General features: G+C 36.8%; 1 protein-coding gene across 2 annotated transcripts in view; it reads right to left on the bottom strand.

Annotated features, from left to right (window-relative positions):
* The window catches only part of LOC309664082 (uncharacterized protein), a 327,420-nt gene that overhangs the window by 103,713 nt on the left and 198,808 nt on the right, over positions 1-24,899 (bottom strand). The window contains exon 3 of one of the 2 annotated variants that reach the window (XM_082469085.1): positions 529-24,899. This exon is cut by the window's right edge and continues 16,478 nt beyond it. The exons of the other annotated variant lie outside the window; for it this stretch is intronic. The gene's annotated coding sequence lies outside the window, so the exon portion shown is untranslated. Of the gene's footprint in view, positions 1-528 lie in introns of those variants that run through there. 2 annotated transcript variants of the gene reach the window in all.

Here is a 24,899-nt window from a genome sequence, read left to right as displayed (position 1 = left end):
AGATGGATTCAATACTCATCAGCGTCCTCTGGACCTGCCAAGTCATCATGCTACAACACCATCTGTTGCCTGATAAACTTACTACAAAATCCCTAACTGGTGGAAGATATCTTTGGCCTCAGCTAACATTTTCCATTGACAGTCTGCCCAGGCCATTATGAGACCTAATGTAGGCTGAATAGCTTTCCAGGACTTGAAAATCCACATCAGCAAAGTATATGTGTACCAGGGTCCAAAGCTTCCTCTGTGGATTTTTCCCACCTTCTGAGCTAATTGTGCAAGATCCTTTAGTAGGATCCGAATCTAATTTTTGCATCCAAAACTATAGTAGCCAATTGTTTAAATTCAGCCCCTGTTAGCTGGAGCTCACTCCCCACCAGATACATTCTACATAACAAAGTAGCCCCTTTTTAATTTGTTTCCTGGGTTAGCTCCTTGAGGAGAGATTTGTCCCCAGAGTAAGAAAGAAGCTGTGTTTCCTCTCCAATTGAGGCCCTTCTCCTCCTTCTTGGCCCATTACTTTTTAAAAAATTTTTTATTTTATATTAGAATATAGTTGATTAACAATGCTCTGTTAGTTTCCAGTATACAGCAAAGTGATTCAGTTATACATACATTTATCTGACATGTTTAACTACTGTATCTGACACACTACTATATTTAAAATAGATAACCAGGAGAGGGTATGGAGAAAAGGGAACCCTCTTGCACTGTTGGTGGGAATGTAAATTGATACAGCCCCTATGAAGAACAGTATTGAGGTTCCTTAAAAAACTAAAAATAGGGCTTCCCTGGTGGCGCAGTGGTTGGGAATCTGCCTGCTAATGCAGGGGACACGGGTTCGAGCCCTGGTCTGGGAGGATCCCACATGCCGCGGAGCAACTGGGCCCATGAACCACAACTACTGAGCCTGCGCGTCTGGAGCCTGTGCTCCGCAACAAGAGAGGCCACGATAGTGAGAGGCCCGCACACCACGATGAAGAGTGGCCCCCACTTGCCGCAACTAGAGAAAGCCCTCATACAGAAACGAAGACCCAATATAGCCAAAAATAAGATAAATAAAAATAAATTAAAAACTAATTCCTTTAAAAAAAAAAAAACTAAAAATAGAATTACCATATGACCCAGTATTTCCACTACTGGGCTGTACCCTGAGAAAGTCATAATTCAAAAAGACACATGCACAACAATGTTCATTGTAGCACTATTTACAATAGCCAGGTCATGAAAGCAACCTAAATGCGCATTGACAGATAAATGGATAAAGATGTGATACATATATACAATGGAATATTACTCAGCCATAAAAAGGAATGAGACTGGGTCATTTGTAGAGACATGGATGGACCTAGAGAATGTCATACAGAGTGAAGTAAGTCAGAAAGAGAAAAACAAATATTGTATACTACCGCATATATGTGGAATCTAGAAAAATGGTACAGATGAACTGGTTTGCAAGGCAGAAATAGAGACACAGATGTAGAGAACAAATGTATGGACACCACAGGGGGGAAGTGATGGGGGTGTGGTGGTGGTGGTGGGATGAATTGGGAGGTTGGTATTGACATACATACACTAATATGTATAAAATAGATAACTAATAAGAACCTGCTGTATAAAAAAATAAATAAAATACACTTCAAAAAATAAATTAATTAAATAAAATAGACAATCAACAAGGACCTAATGTAGAACATAGAACTCTGCTCAATATCCTGTAATAACCTAAATGGGAAAAGAATTTGTCCCTTTACTTTTGTATTTCTTATTACTTTGTGGATGGTTACTGTCAAAGCAGAGGGCAAATTATCCCAGTCACAGTAATGGAGACACTGTGCTGCCTTTTCACCAATCCACCTTCCTAGGGTCTTTCCAATCTGTATCATCTCCCTCAAGACCTTGGACTTCTCCTCCTCTCTGTGTGACCTCCTGGTGAGAAGCTGCCACAAGCAAGGCCCAGCACATAACTTACGGTTTGGAACATCTGTTCAGCAGCTCAGCTATCTCTTTGGAGTCCTGGGATGGACAAGGATTTAAATCCCCTTGCCTTTATTCACTTAAAATTACAATCTACCTAGCTCAGGCCAAGGGATGGGGTCTGAATATTCCTCTGAGGGGAAACTGCAATGATGACATCACAGCAGCATAACTAAGTACCACAGAGGCATGCTAGCTGCTTGCAAAGGCTATTCTTCCAACTGTACTTTGGAGACTGGCCGCAGCCTCATGTTTGTGCCTTATTGGCTTGTTTACCAACTACACAAATCCTCAGAGGTGAGGAAATCCTCTAGTCTCAGAGTACCCCAAATCACTGGCCCAGCTATGAGGAATTCCTGCCACTTTAGCCAGTTATGGGGTTATCAATGGCCCATCCTTAGTCTAGAGGCATGCAATTCTCCCCTTTTTCTACTTATATCTCCAGGTATTACAAAGCTCAACACCTGCCTAGTGGGGAACCCAGGCAGGTGGGCTGACCACTTTCCCTGGGCAGCTCGGTGTTTCTGACCCCCAAAGTCAGTTCTAATGGTATGGGTTCACTCAAATACTGGTGGTACTGCCAGGCTAATGAAGCACATGAGGAGACCATGAAAAATATAGAGCCTAATAGAGCACCAAGCAATGCCATGACAAACTAACACATAGGCATTCCAAATTTTGGCGTCTCAACCACTCAAGGATGTCCAGGATGGATTTGCCAATAGATTGTTTTACGGACTGGTTAGGCACCATAGAATTCCTTGATCATCACCAAAAATCACCTGGTCCTCATAGCCACTTGTGGTGATTTCATGTACTTGGAGCCGATTAAGGAAAAATATATGACCACAAGGTGACTAACAAACAATAAGCTTTATTTGGGTGGCGTTTTGATAGATTTGCATGTGGGATGGTGGAGGGAGTACCTCATAGCATGAGAGCTTCCAGAGACAATGGTACAGGCTTACCCTCTAGGAGGAGAAAAGGACTAGGGAACTCCTGAGAGAGGGAGAAATTTGTGAGGGAGCCTTTGTGTCTGGATAATGTCACTGAGCAGTTCAACGAGGAGTCTCTGGGGAAAAGAATTCCAAAAGGCACCAGTGGTTTTGGGTCTTTTCTAATCCCAGTGTTGGTCTTATCTATGGCTAACAGATTTTGGGTGCAATGTTGCGGAAGATGCAAAGCAGGCATGCTCTAAGTCACTAAAAATATGCTGATTTGGACTATATTTTTGAGCAAATGCATATGTAAAAATTTTAGTTTGGCCCCAGCAGGCTTTTGAGCTAAAGGTGCCAGCCTGCTGTAAAGAAATAAATAACATAGAACCAATATACAGAGGGCGTCTTTGGATAGTTTGTATAACGCTCTTGTCAGAAGAACACCCATGGACTTCTGTAAGAGAATAGCAAACCTCCTGACTTGGCACAAATAAAGACTGATTGCTTCTAGGGAACTGAAGAGAAGCACAGTCTGTCTACCTCTTGGGGAGAAATCGGAGACCTTTCCAACTGTAGGACACATTGGTCTCCTTGGAGAGGGATGCTTAGAAAAAGCACTGAGGCTTGAAAAAAGATGAGATAAATTATCTCTCTCTGGAGGAAGGGCAAGAAATCATCAGCAGACTAAGCAGAGGTCCACTACTACTGGGGGAGTAAAAAAATCTCTCCCTCTCAAAATCAACTGTGAAGACAGGGATTTCCTTCCAAGGAGAGGACAGGCAAGAACACTGAGAAATCTTAAACTTGAGATTCAAGCACAGCAAGACTGAGGTTGTTAAGACTGAGATTGGACGAAGACCCACCTGCCCCAGCCATGAACCTGGCCCTGAGTAACAAACAAGATATGTCAGCTGCCGGGAGAAGGGAAGGAACGTGGGAAGAGCCCCATATGTGGTTCAGGCATGAAGGGATGGTTGAAAATTGAGACCAGAGAAGAAATACTGACAAAAACCCTCTGATATTTCAGTCCCCACCCTAACCACAAGACAACAGAAGACCACTGTTAGAGAACTTTGAATTCAGTGGAGCATTAGAGGTAATGATAGCAGCAACAAAACCCAAAGATAGTTCAACCTCTGGCTAAAATAAGTGAAACCTCCACACAAACAGCAAGGCAGATGCATGTCCATTTCCAGCCATGGATATAATTTACCTCAATATCCACTATATCATGTTCAGGATTCAACACAAAGTTATAAGACATGAACAGAGCATGGAGAAAACAACCCTCTGTCAAGAACTAAAGCAATGACTATAACTAGACTCAGAGATGAATCAGATCTGGGATTATCAATCAGAGAATTTAAAAATTACTATGGGGCTTCCCTGGTGGCGCAGTGGTTGAGAATCTGCCTGCTAATGCAGGGGACACGGGTTCGAGTCCTGGTCTGGGAAGATCCCACATGCCGCGGAGCAACTAGGCCCGTGAGCCACAACTACTGAGCCTGCGCGTCTGGAGCCTGTGCTCCGCAACAGGAGAGGCCGCGACAGTGAGAGGCCCGCGCACCGCGATGAAGAGTGGCCCCTGCTTGCCGCAACTAGAGAAAGCCCTCGCACAGAAATGAAGACCCAACACAGCCATAAAAAAAAAAAAAAAAAAAAAAATTACTGTGATTAATATGCCAGAGGCTTAGTGGAAAAGATGGAAAACATGGATAAACATATGGGAAATTTAAGCTGATAACTGATAAAGAGTTAAATGGAAATGTTATAAATAAATACACACACAATAGCAGAGATAAAGAATTCTTTAGGTGAGCTCATCAGTAGATTTACTGCAGGTGATAAAAGAATCAGTGACCTAGAAAATAAGCTGATACACATTATTTTTTAAATATTCAAATTGAAACACAAAGGGAAAAGGAGTGAAAACAAAACAGAACATTCAAGAGCTGTTGGATAGTATTTAACAATCTAATTACAGATAATTGAAACCCTAAGAGGAAAAGGTCGAATGGATAGAAGAAATACTTAAAGAGAAAATGACCAAGAATTTTCCCCAAATAATGAGATACATCAAACCCTAAATCCAAGAAGCTCAAAGAAACCCAAGCAGGATAAATATCAAACAGACAGGCAAATAGTAAAATGCTAACACTCAAAGATAAATACAAGATCCACAAAGCAGTCAGAGGTGGAAAAAAACCAAATTATATTCAAAGCAACAAAGATAAGAACAATAGCAGAAATTAGATTATTCAAAAGACAATGGAGTGACATTTTTACAGTACTGAAAAAATGGCAATCTAGAATTCTGTAACATATCAATACCTTTCAAAAGTGAAGATAAAATATAAAACCTCTTCAGAACATCTGAGATATACAAGATGTTAAAGGAAAATTTTCAGGCTGAAGGAGTATGATACCAGAGAGAAATGTGGAAGAGGGTTGGAAACAACAGAAGTGAAGTAAATATAAAACACATTTTTCTTATTTTTAATCACTAAAATTGGTACTTGTCCTAAGTTTCATTTTGATTATGCCAATTTTGAATTCTGCTAGATATCCAAATGGAGGAATCAAAAAGTTAGTTGGAAAAAAACAAAAGTCTGGATTTCACTGGATAAACCAAGACTGGAAACATTTGAATATTGTGAGATAATAGAAAATATTGATATTGGTCTCTGTCCCTGATTCCCAGCACAGGGCCCCCCAAACTCTTATAATTTCCTAAGTGTAATGTCCTTGAAGCACTAGGAGCCTCTTTTGTTCTAATATTTGTTCCTTACCCCAGTTCCTGACACAGTTCTTAAATCCCTTGGAATTTGTTGATAGCAGTGTCTTTTGTACTAATGAGGTGAATCTCGGTGGGCTCCTGAATGGGGACCAATCACCAGAGAGACCAAGCCATGATTAGAAGCTTGGAATTGGCAGCCTCATCCTTGACTCTCCAGAGAGGGATGAGGGCTGAAAATAGAATTAATATGGGGTTTGGAGAGCTTCTGAGTTGGTGAGCAGGTGGAGGTGGGGAGAGTGGAGAAGGCATGGGATTTCCATGTCCATTCTTACATACTTTTCCCTATGCATCTCTTCCTTCTGGATCTTCATCTGTATCCTTTATTGTATCCTTTTACAATAAACTGATAAACAGTAATTAAGTAAACTTTTTTCCTGAGTTCTGTCAGTTGCTCTAACAAATTAATCAAAACTGAAGAGGGAGGGCCATCGGAACCTCCAATTCATAGCCAATTGGTCAGCACAGGTAAAAAACTGGATGTGCAACTGGCATTTGAATTGGAGGAGGGGAAGCAGTCTTGTAAACTGAGCCCTTAATGGCATTTGATGTTGGGAAGGGGGCCCTGTAACGTGTAGGTCCTGACACTATCTCTAGGTAGATAGTTTCAGAATTGAGTTAAATTGTAGGACACACAGCTGGTGTTGCAGAATTACTTGGTGTGGAAAAAACCCCATACATCTGGTGTCAGAAATGTGAGTGTGGTAGTAGTATGAGAATAAAGGAGAAACAGGAAGAGAACTGGGTTTTCCTACACAAATATCATTAGCACATAGATGACATTTAAAGCCACAAGACTGACTAAGATCATCTAGAGAGAGAGTGTGTAATTTGAGAAAATAAGAGTCCAAGCACTAAGTCTTAGAAAAATTTAACATTTGGAGCTGGGGAAGAGGAAAATGACCGAGAAAAGGCAATTGAAAGAGGAAAACTGTGAAGGAGAAAGAAAATCTGGCAGTGATTCGTTTCAGAAGCTAAGTGACGAAAGAATTTCAAGATAGTGGGATGGGTTTGCTGTCTCAAAGTTTGCTGAAGATAGTGAATAAGGACAGAGAATTGACCATTAAATTTGACAGGTAGCATGGAAGTGACAAATTCAGTTGAATTTGAATAATGTGGTAGAAATGTGAGATTGGAGTGTGGCCAGAGAAATGAAAATAGAGAAATTGAGATCATAAGTATGATATACTTTAATTCTTGTTTCTAAATTGAACAAAACAAAAACAAGTGCAGAGAAGCATGTATGTATATAATTTAATATATCATAAATAAGTGCTACCTACTTGAATCCAACACTACATGATAAGTAACTGGCGTGGCCAATTGTAGAAATTGAAAGAAAAAATTTAAAGAAAAATTAGTTTCTTTAATTCATTATAATAAGTCAAAGAAGACAAAGAATATAATTGTGTTTATAAAACCCTAAAAAAAAGAGCATAGAATATTATTTAAGATCACGAATTTGAAACTCAGGAACCACTTTCAAATATAATACTTGAAAAGTTTTTTTTAACATTCCAAAATATGATTTCCTAATCTGTATAACTGAGATTATAATACCTGATTTATAGAGTTGTGGGGATTCAATGCAATTGGACATGTGATATACTTAATACTGTGCTCATAGGAAGTATTGACTAATAATTTTTCAATTATAATTTGATGAGTGAACTCCTATTCCTGATTTTTAGAAAATACTTTTTTCTTTAACAAAACAAAGAAATTTTTAGGTTTACTGAGGTATAATTGACAAATAAAATTGTGTACATTTAAAGTGTACAAATAGATGATTTGTCATACTATGTGAAATGACTACCACAATCAGGTTAATTAACACATCCATTGCTTCGCCTCGTGACCTTTCTCTGTGTGTGTATGGCAAGAACACTTATGGTCTACTCTCAGAAAATTTCAAGTACATTCTGTATGCATTTAGAGAAATATTTTAAGTACAGTTGTTAAAAAAAGGATATTTCTAAAAATGCTACTTGCTTGCTACATTTGAGAAAGGTGTTATATCAGTGAATGAATGTAACTGTTAATACACATAGAGAAGTGTTAAAGAATACTTATAAAAAATATGTTTATAAGAATATAGTATTACCCATAGTCACTAGACAGCACATTAGATCCCCAGAACTTATTCATCTTATAACTGAAGGCTTGGGCTCTTTGACTGACCAGGATCTCCCCATCTCCTCCATCCCCCAGCCCTTGGTATCCACCATTCTACTCTCTGTTTATATGAGTTCAACTTTAATTTTTCATTTTTAGATTTTACATATAAGTGAGATCATACAGTATTTGTCTTGCTCTCTCTGACTAATTTCTCTTGTCTTCTTGCCTAACATGTGATCTATCCTAGAGAATGTTATGCGTGCACTCAAGAAGAACGTGTATTCTGCTGCTGTTGGATGGAATGTTCTGCATATGTGTTAGGTTTATATGGTATTAAGTGTAGTTCAAGCCCAATGGTTTCTTATCAATTTTCTGTTTGGAAGATCTATCCTCGTTGAAAGTGAGGTATTGAAATCCCCCATTATTACTGTATTGCTATTTCTTTGTTTCAGATTTGTTAATATTTACTCAACATATTTAGGTGCCCCAATGTTAGGTACATATAATTTACAATTTTTATATCCTCTTGATGAATTGGTTCCTTTATCGTTAAATAAGGATCTTCTTTGTCTCTTGTTACAGCTTTTGAGTTAAAGTCTATTTTGTCTAATATAAGTATAGCTACCCCTGCTCTCTTTTGGTTTCCATTTGCATGAAATACCTTTTTCTAGCCCATCGTTTTGCACCTATATGTGTCCTTAAAGCTGTTAAACTTGTTTTGTTCATGTATTGTTTTCCGGAGGCTCACTGGGCGTCCTTAAAATAACCATTTTGAATTCTTTATTGGGCAAATCACAGATCTCTTTTCCTTTGGGGTCAGCTACTGGAAAATTTTAGTTTTCCTTTGGTGGTGTCATGTTTCCTTGATCTTTCATGTTCCTTGAAGTCTTGCATTGCTGTCTTCAAATCTGAAGAAGCAATCACCACCTCCAGATTCCTCCAACTGACTGCTGAGAGAATCTTCAGTCAAAGCACCCCCAGTGACTCATGGGCAGACTTCCTGATGGACCCTACAGTAGTTAGCAAAACCCGAGTCCCTTTGGTTCTTTCTGAAAACCCTGCGTGATGTTCCCCCAGCTTCTCCCTGCCCTCTAGTTATGCAGAACTCCTCTATTCTTGATGGGGCAAGACCAAACTGAGCCCTTTGGCAGTGGCGTGCACTTCTGGGAACACCAGCTTTTCACTCACATACCCTCACTTTTCCCTGTGGGAGAAATTCTGGCTGAGAACATCTCTCTTGGAACTTCCTGTTCTGCCACGAGTGAGGGGTGATGTAGGTAAAGTGAAACTTTTTTTTACCCTCGTCGATGCATCAATTTTATATTTTTTCACTCAAGTGATATGCAGGAACTTCTCTGCTGGATTTCTGGACTTCCACAAAGGCACTCTTGCCTGTGGGTGATTGTCAAAACTGGTGTTCTTTGGAGACTAGATAGTAGAAAACGTCATTCGACCATTTCTTTGAGAAATGTTTGAAAGTAAAGAGAACAGCAAAACTTAAGGTGAAATAATTTTTACTACAGTTATTTACACTATCCTATAAGTGCCTGATAAGTGAGTGAAACTGGAAAAAAAAGTAATTTCTACTGGGAAATAAAAGAATAGCATCTCATATCTGTAGATGACATGATTACCTATATAGAAATCTAAAGAGAATGATGCACTACTTAAACAAAAATAATTTACTAAGATATCCAGATGAAAATAAATGTCTGACAACTAGTAGTATTGCTGTTTATCAGCAATTCTCTGAAAGAATATATGAGTAAAATCTTGCATTGGCAATTCAAATTTTAAAATATTAAATATGCAAGAGTACATAACCATTTTATACTTATAAATTGTCTAAATATGCACAAAGTGTGTATATATATATGTATATCTAGATAGATAGATAGATAGATACATACATACATACATACATACATACATAGATACATAGGTAGAGTATACACTATGACTACTTTTAGGGACATAGAATAAAATATTAATTACACATATATAACGTTCCCAGATGGGAAGATGCTATAAACATAGCAATACTCACCAAATGTATACATAAATTTTCAAAAATTGGGAAAAAATCCCTCTGGAATAGTTTTAATTATTTTTCTCTTAAGAAATCCTATACTTTTTTGGGAAAAATAAAGAGGAGAGTTCAGCCAGAAAATGTTAAAGAACAAGAGTCAGAAAGGATTTAATATCCTCTCAGAGAGTAAAACATACTATAAACCCATGATAATAAAAACAGTATTAGTCAAACAAAATTAGTCATAACATGTATACAAATTAAAAGACAAACAACTGACAGGAAATAATTATAGTATTTAAGGTATAAGAGTTAATATCAATGCATTTTAAAAAATCTTATTAATAAATAAGAAACAAGCATCTCAATACAAATTTTGGAAAATGTTTAAGCAAGTAATTCAGAAATATATATATACATCTATCAGCTACAAATATATGAATTAAAAAGTTTAGTCTTGCTAGAAAGCTAAATAGATGCAAATTAAAACATAAAACTAATTATAAGATAAGATTTTTAAATAAAATAACAACCTGTAGGAGTGGGAATTTTTAATGTAATGGTAAAATTGTAAATAGTCACAATATTTACAAGAACAATTTGGCTGTACACAACCATAAAAAGCATTTATTGATTGCTTACTATGTACCAAACACTCTTGCTGGTATATATATTCGCTCACATAATCTCATACCAATTCTGAGGTAGATACTACTACAGATGATATACAAATGAGAAAAATGACACAGAGAATTTGTGACATGGTTAGTGAGGGGCAAAACCAGCATTCTAACTGAAGCAGCCTGACCTCATAGTCCCACTTCAAAATTAGTAGTCTGTTGCCCTGATGGGAGACTTTAAAGTAGACATACCCATGACATACTAACTTGTGTTAGAAACAGATCTTAAGGAAATAATCATGAATGTCCACAAGGATTTAATTACCATGGTATCCCAGCAACATTTTTTTTTTACACTAGCAGAAGATTGAAAATGTTCAAGAAAAAAAGATTTTCTTAATAAAGAAATACAAATCATAGTTATAAAAATAATTTTATAGAATATGAAATGATAAAAAATGTACTATATATTATTTAGTGAAAACAGCAAGTTAAAAAACAATGTATATTTTAATGTTAAAAAGAATCTGGAATCATAAATACCAAAATAATGACAGCTATTGCCTTTGATTAATCATGATGTATTTACTTTTTATCTGTATGTACAACATGTCCATAATATCATAAAAAACCAAATAAACCATTTATGATAGAAGAATGTATGTGTAAGTATACTTAATCTCCTTTATGTGATAGTTACTGTTTCTAAGAAAAAATTGAAACGAGTTCAAAATGATATACTTATTATGACTCTGAAAATTTTAAATATCTGAATACTAAAATCACTGTTAAGAAAATTAAAGTGAATGATAAAAAGTGAAAAAAAATCATTCTCATCACACATCACCCAAATGTTTAATATCCTTAATATATTAAAAGTTTTTATGAATCACTAAGAAAAGGAAAAAAACTAAAGTAGAACATATGATCTGGCAAGAGATTAATTAAAAACAAGAGACACAGAAATGACCAAACAACATTTAAGAATTGTCAGACTCAGTAGTAATCGATGTAATTCATGCCAGTTAGATTTGGGGTATTTGTTACTTGTGGCTGAAAGAACTCTAATTGATAAATCTATACTGGTGTGACTATATGTGGTGTGACTACGTGTGTTTATGAGGTGGCAGGAAGAGAGTGGGATAACAAGAGTTTCCATCACCCTTTTCTCCAAAATATATTCTCCATATCTACACTTCTCTCCATTTCAAAGGTTAGCATCTAGTCCAAGTCACCTTACTCCTTAACTAATGCAACAGTTTCTTATCTGGTCCCTATGATTCTGCCATTATTCTTTCATCCCCCAATTCTCCTATCCCCCAAAAAGCCAGAGTGATTTTTAAGCGACAAAATCAGAATATGTCACTCTCCTTCTCAGAATTATCATATTGTACATCAAATAAAATTCAAGCTACCGTATTGCCCTGATTTGTTTCCTTTGTAGCACTTACCCATAATTGAAAAAAATACTTTAGGGGGAGGTGAATTATTTGTTTATTGTTTGTATTTAATGTAAGTAGTGTGTAATTTAGGACATTTTTTGTGTTATTCATAGCTATGGGCCCATCACTTAGAAAAGTGCCTGAAACAGTAGAGATTCTATAAAGATTCATGGACTGTGTAACTAAATTAGGGAATGGATAGTGCATGGGGGGAAAAGTGTTGTTAAATCATTAAGATGAAATTTAAAAGGAGAAAGCAGAACACATCCCCATTTTATTTTACTTCACTGGAAATTGATATATGATCTATTTAAAGATCATTCCAATGTACCATGATTCTGAAAAGTAGAATCAAGCATAGGTTTTGATTTAATTTTAAGAATCAGAGATCTAAGGTGATTTCATTTAATTTAATTCATAACTTTTCTTGTTCATTAATTAAATGCTAGTGAAAGGTCAACGTCAGGCCAATATACATTATGCGAGTCACACAGGAATTCTTAACAAAGTATTAGAGGATTTAACATTGATAATTCAAGGAATAGCTCCTCTATGAATTATAGTTAGAATTTTTTAATAAAGAATTAAGCATACATTTTAGATTGACTGCTTCAGAAGCTGTTTCTTCTCTAATTTGTAAGGTATAAAATTTTGGTTTAAAAAATGAAATACTATGAAAGATGTATTTGTGCAAGCAAGTTCATAGCAACATTATTCATGATAGAGAAAAGGTGGAAGCAACTCAAGTGTCAATCGACAGATAAATAGGTGACCAATTGTGGTATATACATATAATAGCATATTATTCAGGCCTAAAATGGAAGGAACTTCTGACTCATGCTACAACGTGGGTGAACCTTGGGGTCATGATGCTAAGTGAAATGAAACAGACATAAAAAGACAATACTTTTGATTCCACTTGTATGAGGTACTTAGAATAGTCAAATTCATAGACAGAAAGTAGAATGATGGTTGCCAGGGGCTGGAGGGAGAGGGAAATGGGGAGTTATTGTTTGATGGGTATACAGTTTCAGTTTTGTGAAAAGTATTCTGGAGATTGGTTGCACAACAATGTGAATGCACTTAATGCTATTGATGTACTTAATGTACTTAATGCTACTGATGTACTTAATGCTACTAAATGTACTTAATGCTAACTATACACTTAAAAATGGTTAAGACAGTAAATGTTATGTTATGGGTATCTTAACACAATTAAAAATTTTAAAAAATGAGTGGACTATAATTTAACTAAGTAAGATTCTTTCTAAATAGATGATAAAATAAATTGTTGAGGATCAAGGCTCACTCTTTAGAGAGTTGAACAATTCTCAAGATATGAACCTTTTGAAGATGTTTTATACCTTGGAACTACAATGATGGATTGCTCCTAGGTTCCAAGCAGAAAGTAACCAGGAAACTTCAAAATTCAGAGGTGAATGTCAATTCACAAAGCTTAAGAATAAAAGCCTTCCAGGAGCACCTGTTGTCTGAACTTCCACAAAGTCACTCACCAATTTTACATCTTATATATATCAAAGACTACCCTGAAGATATGTTCTTGTCACCAGACTTAGATCCTCCAAATGAATTTATTATATGTGAGTTTTATTTGAATCAATAGGAAGTTTATAATAGAATTAAACTGTTAAAATATGCCAAGTAGCTTCTTTTGGCTTTTGGATACACATATTCATTGGGTTTTGCTATTGTCTTTGGTTTTGTATTTTTGTGTCATGACAGTCTTTGTCAAACCAGGGAGTGGTAGGGCAAATTAAACATTTCGGCATTTTACATTTAATTAATCAATTAAACTGTGGATGGAGCCAGTTTTAAAATATCAACAAGGTAGTAGTAGGAATTAACATCATACTGCTAGAGTGATTTATGTACCCAAATAAAATTACAACTCACTACTAACTCAAATTTATAAAAATGGCATTACTTACTATGGGCTCTTTCTCAAAATATTTTTAAACGTATTTTAACTCACATCAAATGTGGATTTGATCATTTGAGTTGTCAATAAAGTCTGGAACATTTTCCAATTATGGCTAAATTTGGGAAAGGAAAAACCCACATCACAGGTCCACCTCATGGCTACCACCCTTTCAGATTGTTCACTGGTGTGTCTGTTTAGTCAATGAGTTGTCTGGACATATATATTAACCCAGGGCTTTACCTTAATACAAAAGCTATTTGTCCTTTCCTTTTGTAAAGACTTTTTCATTCCTTCTAGCAAAATACTGAGGTTACATTAAAAATAAATCCTGTCCACCAGTTTTAGATTAAGACCATCACAAGCAACATTGTAGAGAATTACTGTAAATGTGTGTATAATTATTGCTCCAAGTTGTACCAGTAAATTACCATGGACATAATTTGAAGTATTATAGTTAAATGAAAAAAAAAAAAAGTTGCTTTTGGATGCAAAATCAACAGTATCTACTTCCAAAAAAAGGACACAGAAAATTAAGAGAATCATCTGGGTGATTTATGACTAAATTTCCAAATCTTCAAGGCTTGAATAGTCAGATTACTCTATCTCCCTTCCCCCGTTCCCAAAGTATGTATGGATCCAGCCAGAAGAGTTTTTAAAGTTCATGTATTTCCTGAGTCGTGACATTTCACAAGTGAGAATACACAATGAGAATGGCTTCCAGTCCCAGTGGCATAGGATGTTTAACAGGGATTAATCACATCCATAAAAGTCTCGCTTTTGCTTATGAATGACGTCTGTTGCCATGTGATGTTTCTTTCAGGTGGTGACTTCACAGATGAAAAATGACTAATGCACAATACCCAAAATAACTTATGTCTCCTCCATCCCCACTTCCCACACACTTCTTCCCGCACACACTTGTTTTAAGAGAATGGAAATAAAGGCAAAACAATCTAGGCTGCCAAATTCCATTGTGTACAGAGTAGTCATTTTTGTCCTAGGGTAATATCCCAACCTCTTTTCCCTTGTCTCTCACTCATGTCCCTGTCTTTTTAATTACAGAAAGCATTCTTCTTGGACTCCTGCCCCAAAAAACTCAGAGGCACTTTTAAGCAGTCTTTTTATTATCAACATTTCCTACCTAGAGGTTGTTGAATAGAGATGATTGAAAGACAATACTACACAAAAGGATACTTCCATGTACTTGAGTCTTCTCTGAGCAAGAAGATTAAAGAACTCGTATAATGTAGAGCTGAGGAGGACCTAGGAGACTGTCTAAATAACCCTCCTTGTGTTATTAGAGACCAGGACAGAGGCACAGACAAGCCAGTAACTTCTCACACCACGTGCTAGTTCTAGCTAACTCTTAATAGATTGACTTTTCCACTCTGCCAATCTACCCAGTTGTTAACACAGCACAGAATAAGGATTAGAGAAGGTTCCCAAAGTCACATGGTTGTTTAGACCTCCAGGTAAATATTTTAAAGAGGAAGAACCAAATAGTGACTAAACTTGAGATTTTCTAAAGGAATCAACTAAGCAAACAGAGTGAAAAACTTGACAAACTTTAATTTTATTTCCTCTCATCTAATCCTTATTTCTTTTCCAGGAGATATTAATAAGAATAGAGAATTAGAAGAGTTTGAAGGAGGAAGGAATAAGCAAAGATCTTGATGACTCAAAAAACAGGTAGTTCATAGATTATCAATTCCAGTATTGTCTATTAAAGTTAGTAAACCTTGGGTCTCTTGGCCACTCTACAGCACCAAACAAATTTTTTGGTGAATTGAATTAAGCAAATATGGAGAATAAAATAAAATCAGACTAAGATATCTAGTGTATTTATTTCAAGAGGCCCTTTGTCATGTGGAGAAAGATTCATTTCTGTGAGTCTTATAATGTATATTTTCCTCCTTGCTTTATTGGTCAGGAAGCCCAGAGTTAAATTTTTAACCTCTCTGTAGCAATGATAGCGTTCCTATGGCATATATTTTGTATACTAATCCTAATTCTATCACCAATTTATTTTTATCTTATTTGTAAGTTACTTCACATCCTTTCTGGAATGAGCTATAGTATAAATCAATCATATAATCCATAAATTACACATTTTTTCTCATTTCTCAAAAAAAAGATAAAGTGTTTATAGGCATAAGCTGGAAAGAAACATCCAGGGTAAAATGTATTCTATATAGTAGTAAAAATGCCATTTATGAAGCTTAACCAAGAAACAACACTCTCCTTTATTTCCTATATGTAAATAACCCTATTAGAACTTGATGTAAGTTGCATGATAATATGCAGAAATAAACAGGACCATCCTCAAGGAAGCAGAACTTGGGAAATCAATTATGCTCCCTTCTCCAAGCACAAGATTGATTTCCAGGTGATAGTTACTTAAAATGAACACCAAGCACAGCCTTTGGGCCAGGGGAATATGTTGGAAAATGTCATAGAACTTTTAGTCTGAGGTGGGGCTGGGGCAGATCTGTGTGTGTGTGTGTGTGTGTGTGTGTGTGTGTGTGTGTGTGTGTGTGTGTGGTCAAGTCACCTTCTCATGGGTATAACCAAATCCTTCTAGTCTAGAAATTGGACTCCATCAAAGCAAAGAAGAAAATCCTTTGGATTGAAGATGTCATATATACTTGAGACCACTCTGGTTGACAGTATTCAAATAAAGGTCCCTTAGTTTGTTGTTTTTTTAAATGGTAGTAAAATATACATAACATAAAATTGACCATCTTTACCATTTTTAAGTGTACATTTCAATGGTGTTAAGTACATTCACATTGTTGTGCAACCATCACTACCATCCACCTCCAGAACACTTGACATCTTGCAAAACTGAAACTTTATACCCATTAAAGTACAACTTCCCATCCCCCTCCATTGGATGGTCCCCATCCAATAGGAACCACTATTCTACTTTCTATCTTTAGTCTATCTTTGACTACTTGAGATACCTCATGTAAAGGCTATTGTGAATAATGCTATTATGAACATAAGTATATAAAAATTTCTTAGAGACCTTTCTTTCAATTATTTGGGGAATATCCAGAAATGGAATGGCTGAATCATATGGTAATTTTATTTTAAGTTTTTTGAGGAGCTGCCATACCATTTTTCATAGCAGCTGCACCATTTTGTATTCCTGCAAACAGTGCACAAGTATTCCAATTTCTCTACATCCTCATCAACCTTGGTTATTTTCTTTTTTTGTGAAGTAGCCATCTTAACGTGTGTGAAATGGTATCTCATGGTTGTTCCATTAGTTTTTGAAACAGGATTTTCAGAAAATTGCTCTTCATTTCAGCCATTACACTTAAGAGGACAAAAGAGTATTCAATAAAAGATGAGTAGATTTACAAGTTATTCATAAGAGACAACAATCCTCACCAACCTTAACTCTGTTAATAATATGAAAACAAGACCTATTCTTTCCTAAGCCTCAAACGCCTTGCTTAAGGTCTCAAGCCACTAAGACTGAAAACTATGTAATGGTGTAAATCACCAGGCGTGACTGGTAGTGATTAGTCATGACTGCTGAATTTCTTCTGGAACAAAAATAGGTGGCAGTAAATAAGATCGTTAATGGGCCCATCTATTTAAAGACAAGGAAGAAGTTCCAATACATCCTTTTTGCTCTTTTTGCCCCCTAAGCATTTTGCATTTGATAAAACCCAAAACACATTTAGCCCTGAGCAATAACCGCCCCCCTCTTTTTTTAAACACATGTGTGTCTCAAGAGAATGAATCCATATGTTTCTGATTCATTTACAATTAATTCATCAAAATGTTGTTTTGATGTCCAAGAAGCTTTATTGAGGCTCTCTCATGAGTCTTTTTTCTTAGAAACAGGAAATCATCCCTTGCCAAGAGCCAAACTCAAAACACACCAAAGGATTTTGAGCTGAGTTTGAAACATTGAGACTTCAACATCTAAGCGACTGCCAAACTTGGACAAAAAGTCCATCTCTTCATCTAGACATGCAAGCCAAACCCAGATTTAATATCAGATTAATCTCTGGCTCTTGAGATGCCCAGCATGACTTGAGCCTTTTTGTACAAGCACTATAAGATTCCAGGTGAGCCACAAAGCAGTATGAACATGAAAAGGAAGACCAACAGAATTTTTTAAAGTGTACGCTAGCAAGACACAGTGACTTTATAAAAATGCTTACAGACAGCACATCCATTGATAAACCTCTGAACAATCTCCTTTCTTTCCTTTTTGTAAGCTATCTCAAACAGAATGGCTCAATACCAGGGGATATTAAATAGCATAGAGTCTAGGCCGTTCTTTAATTCACATGCTCCCTCCATGTACCAAACTTTCCTCTTCAGAGGTCAAGGCCACTTCCTCTTCAAGGCTCCAGGCATTAACATTTCAATCATCTCTAGGATTCTGTTCCTCTTCTACCTAAACTAATACAGGTTTAAATCTCACATCAATCTTCTTCTAATTCTTCAATCTAGCCAAAGAGATCAGCTTTCTCCAAATCTCATCTTATGCTTTCAGATCAAGTCTTTGCTCCCATCATCCCAAGTTTTTCTGCCTCTCTGAATCTCACCATACTTCCTGCTTGAATCTTGCCTCCTCATTAAGGCCATACTTGTCAACCTCAGGCTGATGTCATCTTGTCTCCTTCAGAATGCCTATAACACTTATTTTTAGGATATATGGTTATTACCATGTACACCTCTGTAACACCACTTTTACTGTCATCAAATATGCAATAAAAAGATGAAATTTTCAAATATTGTGTTGCTTCCACATCTAGCAGCTCCCTAGCTGCACTAGGGAGCAACATGAGATAAAATTGATTGCACTTAGAGAATCCTATATGTGATAAGAAATATAGAAAGATATTTTAATGTATGTGTGACTCTAGTTTTGTAATTATGAAAGCGATAAGATGATGATGATATAACAATTTCTAGGGGAACAAAATTTAAGAAGGGATCAACTCGAGGTCTAATTCTGCTAGAATCAGATATATCAGGTTTATTCCTGAGTTGCCTTAAAGTCAATTGTAATTATCAGAGAGAAAAGAAAACAAAAAGTAAAATGCTCTTTTCACTTTAATTCAGATCAATGAAGAATGACTGGTTAATGATATGAGTGTGTTATCAGGGTTCTCCAGAGAAACACAGAACCAATAGAGATTTATTAGAGGAATTAACTCATGTGATTATGGAGGCTGAGAAGTCCCACAATCTGTCATCTGCAAGCTGGAGAACCAGGAAAACCAGTGAGGTAATTGTAATCAGAAGTCCATCCCTTGTCAACTTGGCATTCATATGCATCTCCTTAAACCAAACTTAATCTCCAAATAAATATATTAACAAGCTCCTAATCCAACTTAACATGATACAACTATCCTGCATACAACCAAAAATTCACTAATTCCTTCCCCAGAAGAGGAGGCAAAGTCCTTAAATAACGTTTATTCTTCCGATATCCTGTAACTTAAATACTAGATGTGAAATTAGCAATCCCTAAACACTGATGTAAAGTGTTTAACATCTGATACTATGTGATAAGCGAATAAGAGAGGAAAGAAAACAAAGCAATTTGCTTAATATATGTATATATACATACAACATATTCATAACAAAATAAAGAGGAAACACTCATGACAATTACACTACTCATTTGTGTAGGTGGTCATATGGTTATGACCGGCATTTATAACTACCATTTTTTACTACCATTCTGTATTCCCTTTGTCTTCAGAAGCACCTTAGCTGTTCACGGTTCTTTAGCTACTGGAGTGAACAAAACCTTCACTCTTGAAGGGTCTGGGACACTACTCTTTCTGCCTGGATTGAGTTGTAGTTTTCCACTGGCCTTAATCGTGGGCACGGTAACACTAAGAAACACTCTAAAGGATCTCCTATGACCCATACATAATCCCAGCCAGCACCATAACTCCCTGCTTTGTTTGTTGATTCGGAGAAATGAAAAACCCAAAGTGGCCTGGTGGCTGACTTGACTTCCAGTTCAAGGAAATCATTGTTGTATCTCCTGGTGAAAGCAACCCTCCCTCTGGAAATAAGACCTGTGGGCCAGTAGAGCATAAAGTCATGGAAACAGGGAGTAAACTTTTTGCTAGTGGGTAACTAGAGGTACTACTGAGTGATGCCACTCTTATTTCTACCCCTTGATCCTCGGACCCATGAATCCTTGTCATGGGAGAAACATATTGGATACTGACTCAGAATATATACAGCCTTCTGGAGGTCCCAGCCCTGTAAATTACTGTCACCTAGCTGCCAATGTAACTGAGTCTTCAAAGGGCTGTTTCATCATTCTATCAAGCCAGCTGCTTCAGGATAGTGGGAAACATAGTAAGATCAGCGAATTCCACCATCATGGGCCCATTGCCACACTTATTTGCTGTGAAATAAGTTTCGTAATCAGAAGCAATACTGTGTGGAATACTATGACAATGGATAAGACATCCTTAGGTCCACAGATGGTAGTTTTTGCAGAAGCATTGTGTACAGGGAAGGCAAATCCATATCCAGAGTGTCTATTACAACAAAAACTCTGTCCCTTCTATGTTGGAAGTGGTCCAACGTAATCAACTTGCCACCAGATAGCTAGCTGGCTGATCACCAGGGAACGGTGCTGTATCAGGGGGGCTCAGCGCTGGTCTCTGCTGCTGGAAGGTTGGGCACATAGCCGTGGCCATCACCAGGTCAGCACTGGTCAGTGGAAGTCAATGATTCTGAGTCCATGCATAATCTGCGTCCCTGCCACCCTGGGCAATATGTTCATGAGCCCATTGGGCAATGACAGGAATCTACCGAAGGGTAGACTCTTGATTATTAAAATCATCCTCTGTTAAGGTCACCCTTTGGTGGAACACAAATATCTTCATGTATTTTGCCAATTCAGAGAGGTCTATCCATATACCGCTTACCAAATTTCTTTGTCACCAATTTTCCAATCTTGTTCCATGACCAATTATTTTTTACCAAGGTACACCATACATTGGGGAAAGGGAAATAATCAGACATAGAAGACTTATTGGTAAGGCGTTTGTTTGACAGAGGGTGGGAAATAAATTGGATTAAAATTCAGGGGCCTTTTACTTCAGTGGAATTTCTAAGGGTACAGTGGTGTAGGGCATGTTGGGATATCCCCCTTCTAAGGTGAAGGATGAGGTGTTGCCTTTGGTCCATCCTATAGTCAAGAAAGAAGCACAACATCCGGTGGCTCTCTTTGGATTTTAGAGGCAATATCTTCCTAATTTGGCTGTCTTATCCCAGCCTGTTAATCGAGTGACCAGAAAAGCTGCTAGTTTTGAGTGGAGCCCAGAATAAGGGAAAGCTTTACAATAGGTCCAAGCTGCTGTGTGAGCTGCTTCACCAGTTGGATCATATGATCCAGCAGATTCAATGACGTTGAAGTGTCACTGATACATAGGGATGCTATTTGGAACTGCAGCACAGGCCTTTCAGAGTTTGGAGAAAGGCCTTGACATCATCTGCAGATAATTACCCTTCTTTTGAGAAACAGCTTTTGGCCTGCTACTGGTCCTTACTATAGACTGAATGCTTCAGCATGGTCCACCAAATTACCATGGACCTGAGCTGTCCTTCATGAACTTGGTGCTATCAGACCCACCAAACCATAAAGTTGAGTGTGCAACTAAGTGTCCATCAATAGATGAATGGATGAAGAAGCTGTGGTATATGTATACAATGGAATATTACTCTACTCAGCCATAAAAAAAAATGAAATCTTGCCATTTGCAACAATATGGATGTACCCAAAAGGGTATTATACTAAGTGAAATAAAAGTCAGAGAGAGAAAGACAAATACTGTATGATTTTACTTACATGTGCAATCTAAAAAAGAAAACAAATGAACAAACACAACAAAACAGAAACAGAGTCATAGATACAGAGAACAAACAGGTGGTTGCCAGAGGGATGAGGGTTGGGGGAAGGAGAGAAATTGGTGAGGGAGATCGAGAGGCACCAACTTCCAGTTGTAAAATAAATGAGTCACATGTATGAAATGTACAGTGTGGGGAATATAGTCAATAACTATGTATTATCTTTGTATGGTGACAGATGGTAACTAGACTTACCGTGGTGATCATTTTGAAACGTACAGAAATACTGAATCATTTTGTTGTGCAACAGGAACTAACATAGAGTTGGAGTTCAATTATACTTCAAAAACAGACAAACTCATAGAAAAAGAGATCAGATTTGTGGTTACCAGAGGTGGGGGTTGGTGGAAGGGGAACTGGTTGAAGACAGTCAAAAGGTACAAACTTCTAGCTATTAGATAAATAAGTAGTAGGAATGTAATGCACAACATGGTAAATATAATTGCTCTGCTGTATGTTTTATATGAAAATTGTTAAGAAAGTAAATCCTAAGAGTCCTCATCACAAGGAAATTTTTCTACTCCCTTGATTTTTTATCTATGTGATACAGTGGATGTTCACTATTGTGGTAATCATTTCACAATGTATGTAAGTCAAATCATTACTCTGTACACCTTAAACTTATACGGTGCTGCATTTCAATTATATCTCAATAAAACTGGAAGAAAATTAAAATTTAAAAAATAAATTAAATGCAAAAAAACCTCCTTGCAGTAATATAATAAAGAGCATCCATGTGGAACAAGCAAATAAATAAATAAATGAAAACAGTGAAGCAATGTGGAGACATTAATGGTAAACTGAGACTTTCAAAAGGATACAGGAGGAAGATGAAAAGTATGCTGGAGATATTTTTCTGTCTACCTTAATCTGGAGAAGTAGTACAGATCCACCTGCCACTGGAAAGGCAAAAGGGGAATGAGGCTATTTTTAAGGTTTTGTTTATGCTAGAAAGATCCAAGAAGATGATAAACACTGCCCTTGAAAATCTCAAAACCACCAAAACTATCCCCCTGACATCAGATGAAACAGATCAAGTCAGGGAGAGCTCTTGATATCAATATGCTGCCAGTCAAAAGAATAAAATTTCCCCTAAGGCCAAGTCATGCTAGGTTATGCTCAGCTCCATAAAACAATAGGTTCAGTTTGGGTGGAGGGAGGACAAGATACCTGAGAAAGTTTCTGATAACAATGGCTTGAGAGAACTGGACATAATCCACTTCCAATTCTTAATTGTCAGTAGAATTATTGATTTATGTTCTAAAAGATAGGTATTTGGCATTTAGGTGCAATATAAAGAGAATTTGACTGATCAGTCTTAGGATTCCAAATTTACAATGTATAATTGAATAATTGATATTCAAAAGTTTCAAAATCTTATAAACTTAATATACAATTACAAATTAAGAGATTTTTAGAGAAAATTAATTTATTAGATTATAAAATCTACTTAAGAATTTGGGAAGGTTTATCAGACAATCAAAGTACTTAAGATATATTAAAATGATAAATGATAAACGCATTTTGAAATATTTTAAAAACTTTAATTAACTAAGTTTATATGTGTTACCAAATATTAATCAAATGCTTCTTAAAAAATGATTACTAAAATTTGCTACACTTATAAATAGCAAAATAATAGATGATGTCAGTTAGGAAGTGGAATAGGAAACCTCAGATCCTCCTTTCCCCATGGAGACACCAATTGAACAACAATATATGGACCAATTCCCTTTGTGAGGAATTAAACAAAACAAAACAAAACAAAACAAAACAGTTAAGAGGCATTTCTACCTCAAGTGAGCATGAAACCAGTTTCATCAAAGCTGGTAGGAAAATTCATGGCATTCACTCATCATAGTCCCTCCCACCAGCATAGTGCACTGGAGTTAGGAGGAAACTCTCAGCTCCAGGTTAGTTCCTGAGGAGGGAAAAAGAACACTGGACTGTACATCCAATATTCAGACATTTTGAGGGGCTGCCTGTGGGACTGGCTTCTGTCTTGCTTGAATCTCAGTGCTGGAAGGAAAGGGTTGCAGGTTGGGAACCACTGAGGACAAAGGTGACATTCTGGGCTAGCATGCACTTACTGACCGTAATCCCTCCTCCTGACTCAACTTGGAATAAGCAGGAGAAAACCCCTAACCTCCAGCTTCTCCTTGAGGTGGGAAAGAGTTGGAACATGTGTACAACATTCTAGATTTTCCGGGAGCTACCTGAGAGACCAAGTTCTGTTTCACAAATTTGGAGCATGGATGATACCTGGCATACTCTAGAAGCCTGGGGGCTTGCTGAGGGTAAAAAAGAGAGCTGGGAGGCTTGCAGCAGCTCTGGAGCACCTGTAGTACCACAGATAGACATGAGAGGGAGCAAGAGATTACAGATTCCTGAAAGAAGACACCAGCAAATTTCTCAAATTGAGAATTTACCCACAAATCCAGAGAAGATACCTCCACAGGAAAAGTTTGAGAGGTCCACATAATCTCTAGCCAAAGTGATTGGTGAAGTTCTTGTGAGGCCAGTTCATACAGATTGTGAAAAGTGGTATTTTTTTTCAAATATGCAGATCCTAACATAAAGTTACAAGACACGTGAAGAAATAGGAAAACATGAGCCATTCAAAGGAGAAAAATAAAAGTCCAAAACCTAACTCTAAACAAATGGAGGTATATGAATTATCTGACAAATAATTCAAAATAACCTTTATAAAGATGCTCGAAAAGCTCAGGAAAACAATGCATGAACAAAATGAGAATATAAACTAAGAGATTAAAAAAATATTAAAAAGAACCAAAGAGAAATTTGGAGCTAAAGAATATATAATGAATTTGAAAGACTTACTGGGGGTGGAGGAGAGGTTTTCAACATCAGACTTGATCAAACAGAAGAAAGAATCAGTGGACTTGAAGCCAGATCATTGGAAATTATCCAGTCAGAGAAGTAAAAAGAAAAAAGGATGAAAAACGATATTGGAAGCCTAGGAGACTTATGGGGTACCATCAAAAAGAACAATACATGCATTATGGGAGTCCCAGGAGAAGAAGAGAGAAAAACGCAGAAAGCTTATTTAAAGAAACAGTGGCCAAAAATGTCTCAAAGCTGGCAAAGAAAAAGTACATTTGGTTTCA

This window comes from Balaenoptera physalus (assembly GCF_965194825.1).
Source record: "Balaenoptera physalus genome assembly, chromosome: 7".
Lineage (NCBI taxonomy): Eukaryota > Metazoa > Chordata > Mammalia > Artiodactyla > Balaenopteridae > Balaenoptera > Balaenoptera physalus.
The sequence above is the reverse complement of the archived record's forward strand: the minus strand, read 5'-3'. Positions and strand labels throughout refer to the sequence as shown.